The sequence below is a fragment of the Corvus brachyrhynchos genome, unplaced genomic scaffold, assembly GCF_000691975.1.
Source record: "Corvus brachyrhynchos isolate BGI_N302 unplaced genomic scaffold, ASM69197v1 scaffold245, whole genome shotgun sequence".
NCBI classification, from domain to species: Eukaryota; Metazoa; Chordata; class Aves; order Passeriformes; family Corvidae; genus Corvus; species Corvus brachyrhynchos.
Genome location: NW_008238988.1, coordinates 2,688,305 through 2,692,853, shown reverse-complemented (window position 1 = coordinate 2,692,853; position 4,549 = coordinate 2,688,305).

Here is a 4,549-nt window from a genome sequence, read left to right as displayed (position 1 = left end):
AAATGACAGACTCAGTCTGCACCATTACTAAAATTAGATCACTTCTTTTGTTCTCCTGAACCTTCTGCTCTATTTGCCAGGAATCATATTAGCAAAAGAAACTGTGAGAATCTGTCCAACCTTATTAGAGAAGCTGGACACAAAGAAATTATGAAAATCTCTTCTAAATGTACTTGCACATAAAAAGAAAAAAGGCAGAGTTTTAGAATTCTGCAAGATTAGATCAAAACCCATGTCAGAAAAACTGGACATCAAACTAACCAAGATTAATTAACAGTATTGCAGTGTGCTGCACAACAGCACAGCACAGGACTTTACCATTTCTGTCTCTCTATATACTGTTTTACTACTTAGGACAGACCTGGCTCAGAGGTGTGCCCACGGCTCCTGACAATAGCAACCAGTTTACCCAAAACATTGCTGTCTAAGATACAATTCAATATTGCCACCCAAAAGAGCTGTGAAGGTCCAGCTTTGCTCCTGAGGAGTATTTGGGTGGCTGGCAGGGAATCCCTTCTCCATGTGGAATCTAATAGTCTGTAGTGCTGTAGGGGCAAGAGGTGATTCTGGTGTATACCAAGGAATCATGGCTGAACTCCTCGATATTGTGGGAATTTCACAGGAGAGTCTTTACACTGCGATCTTCCCTCCCTGGCCTGCTTTTTTGAAGACACAATTAGAAACAATAGGTAAGGACTAATTAATACTTTAAGTTGGGCACACAAGGGAAATGTGATTGAGTGATAGGATCAGGCTCCTTCTCCAGTTGGATTTCACTAGAATAGCTGGTAGTGGCTCTTCTGTAGCCTCATGTCCATAGTCTCATGGTAAGAACATCTTTTAGGAGCGGCACATTGAGCTAAGAAGGTCCTTGGCCTCCTTCCTCTTGGGGTGGGCCCCTAGCCCCCCTCAACAAGGCAGTTCCTGACACCAGACCACTGCTTTTATTCCTCCTTAAGCAGGTACCAGCCCAGCCAGGGACACCCTAGTTCTGAGTGGATCAAGGCACTTTTTGCACAATCACAAACCAGCAGCTCAGATCTGCTTCTGGAGAGATGTTTCCTAATGACCAACGTGGAAGCTCTCCAATTAATGAGCATCCAGCTCCCTCCAGAGACACCTACTTCATTCCCAATATCGCACAAAGCCCAAATGTTGCACTCTCATCTCTGAATTTTCTTGGTCAAGAGTATTTTTTTAAGTCTTTGAGAAGCTGGATGCTGGACAGTGGTGACCTGAGCCAACTTTTGACAAGTAGCAAGTGTGTATTTGACCATTTTTAATTGGGTGAAGTGCTCAAGGACACAGGACACGCTGCCTCGTAGGTGATACAAACATTCCTACTCCACTGGAAGCTACGAAGTGTCCTCTAGCTCCAGCTGTAAGAGGTTGTGTGTCATTGGAGCGGAGAGTCTCCCACATGATCTGTCTCTGTTTATATCCACAACATCCGAGTGGCCACAGACTGGGGTATAAATGACAACTGCGAAGGCTGCATGGCCACAGGACTGTTGCACCCTGTCAAACTAAAGATGCAGAATATCCCACAGTCAATCCTGGGTTGTCACTTACAATTCCAGCAGTACACAAATTTGCTATTTGTAATTCTCTCTCTGTCCCTTTCTCCTCAGATCAGTGACAGATTCTCAAAACACAGCAATTGAAAGAGACTTCCAAGAGAAGTGAGTCTTTCCCAAAACATAGAATATTTAACTAGAATTGCGTCCATAATCAAGATGTTTTCAGCTTGAAATGCAAAGGGAAAAGAAGGAAAACATTACTGTGTTAAACAACAAAAATACAATTCAGCCCAAAGCTCCCAATTTTAAGAATATCCTACACAAATTAAACGGAAATGTGCAAACTCAGTGTTTTATCCCTCATCTGAAGAATATAGCTCTCATAAAATCCAAACCACATTATACACAAACTTAAATTGATGAGAAATACTTTCATGTTTTAATGTTGTAAAAAATAGCCAGGTAGGAATACTGAAATTACTTGCAGCGTATGTTTAGCTGCCACACAGGAAGGGCACCTGAATGGGAGCTGATACTTCAAGTTGCTAAAACTCATTACATGGATGTTACCCTTGAATTCTTAATGGTTGCTCAGGAATGTCACCAAAATCCTTTCCCTTTGGGAAAACATTCGCATCTTCCACATGTAGGAATGGAGTACCTTTTCCTAAAGTTTATTTTAAAGGGATAAAGTCACCCAGAAAGAAGTGAGCTCCTCCGTGTGTTTTTCCGCCAGCCTACGGCCACGTTGTCAAAAGGCATTACTTCCAAGGGAGCCATAGGAAAACAGTCATGGATAACACACATCCAGCACCCATGGTTCCCAGAAACCTACACAGACAGACACAGGACGAGTCCCCTGTAGGATGCAGGACAAATAGATTGAGTAAAACAAGGAGTCAGATTTCACTCTGACATCTTTCCCTTTGGGAATGCCAGCCTGTGGATTGCAATAAAACAATAATTAATTGGGCATCAGGAAAAAGAGAATGAACAATTCCATAGTCTAATTTGAAACGAAACTTTTTTTTTTTTAATCTAGAACTAAATCTCTTCAAAAAAAATAATTTCCTATGAGCTCTCTCTTTCTTAATAATCAATAACTGCAAGAAAGCATCTGTTTCTCCCACCCTTATAGCTGCACACAAAGATGCATTTCCAAACAGAAATCACTTTTTTGGTTCATCTTCACAGAGAAGAAAGGTCAGTAAGAAGAATATTTGCACCTGCATCACTTTAAACAAAGTAAATGTTAAAAATATGGAAATATTCATATTATTATTCAGGGAGTCAGGACTAACAGACTTTTCATAAGCTAAAAATAAGCAAGCCAAAACCTAAGTCCCAAATCTGGAAATAGTTTATGTGTATTGTAATTTTAACAGGATCCAGAGTCCTGTTAAATTCAATGAGATAGCTCACGTTTCCAGCTATATATTGTGTGATAATCAGAAAAAGACAGCTGGAGGTCAGCAGAATTTACCTGGAACAGTTTACTCTGTTAGCAGATTTTATCTTATTTTATATGACCAAGAAAATTCTTAGAACTCTTAAGAGAAATAAATTACTATGCTCCCTTCACCAGTAGCTTGGAGTTTTCACTGACTGAAATTCTGATTTATTCTTTTGAGCAAGAGTGAAAATACAGGAAATGATTTCTCTGAGTTTTGAAGACGTTTCCTCTGAGTTTTGGAACACAAGTGGCAGAGCTTGCAAAGAAATAAATCCAGTGTCTGCTTCCCTCACCTCGCTGTTGTTATTTATGATTTAAATATTCCGGAAGAGAATCATCATCTTTACAAAGTTGTAACTGAATTGGGAGACTGGGACAGGATGAAACTTGACAACCAAAAAGTAAATACCTGCTACCAACCTTTAGGGAATTGCACAGAGATGCTATTTACCTTGGAATACCTACAAGACATAAATAATTTTAATAGGATTGCAACAGATACATTTGAAAGACAGGCGAAAAAATATTAGATCAAGGATACTGAAAAAAACTTTTTTTTTTTCTTAAATACCAGCATTTATCTTCCAAGAGGCTGGAATCATCTGTGCCACTGAACTACATTTAAAAGAAATTTAGTAAAGATATATGAGCATTTTCCTTTGGTGGTGCTTCCAAGGTTTTACACTGGATTCCCCAATCTAACTGCCTTTTTATTATCTCTGAAGAATAAAGATTAACAGACCTATGAAAAGGTTATGATGCTTCTGGTGAGAACTGCTTACAGTGAAACCTTTGTCTATCTAAAACTCCAAGCACATGCTTGTGTGTTAAATTAGTTATTCAGATTAAAATGGATATAACTGTTTCTAATTATTTACATGGTGATTGTTCTAACAGGTATTAAGGTAGACATGCGTGCCCTGGTGTTAAGACACTGAATTATACATTTTAGTATTATTAGATATAAATTATACTATGTGTGCTGAATCTGTTAAACATTCTCAATGTTTAATGGGTGTAATTTGAAGTGGTAAGTAGTATTGCACTCTTCGGATTTATATTTCAATTTCCCACTGAATGTTCAACTTTATTCAAAGAAAACAGAATGTATTTGGTTTTACCTGAGGCTAAAACCAGTGTTCGTGTCTTGAATTAGACAGCACATAAAAGCCATTAATATTCAAGATTCAGGGAACTCTTAGGGGGTATTTTGGTATTATGTCAGAATGCTGTGCACCTTCTTGCTCTCTACAACTCCCTGACAGGAGGTTGAAGCCAGATGGGGGCCGGGCTCTGCTTCCAGGGAGCAAGGGACAGGATAAGAGGACAGTCTTAAGATGTACCAGGGGAGGCAGCTGGACATTAGGGAAGGGTGATTAGACACTGGAATTGGCTGCCCACGGAAGCGGTGGAGTCACGGTCCCTGGAGGTGCTGAAGCAAAGACCGGCTGTGGCGCTCAGTGCCATGGGCCTGCTGGCACGGCGGTGTTCGGTCATGGGTTGGGCTCGGCGATGCCAGAGGTCTTTTCCACCCGGATGGACTCTGGGATGCTGCGGGGCGGCGGGGCCCTGCCCG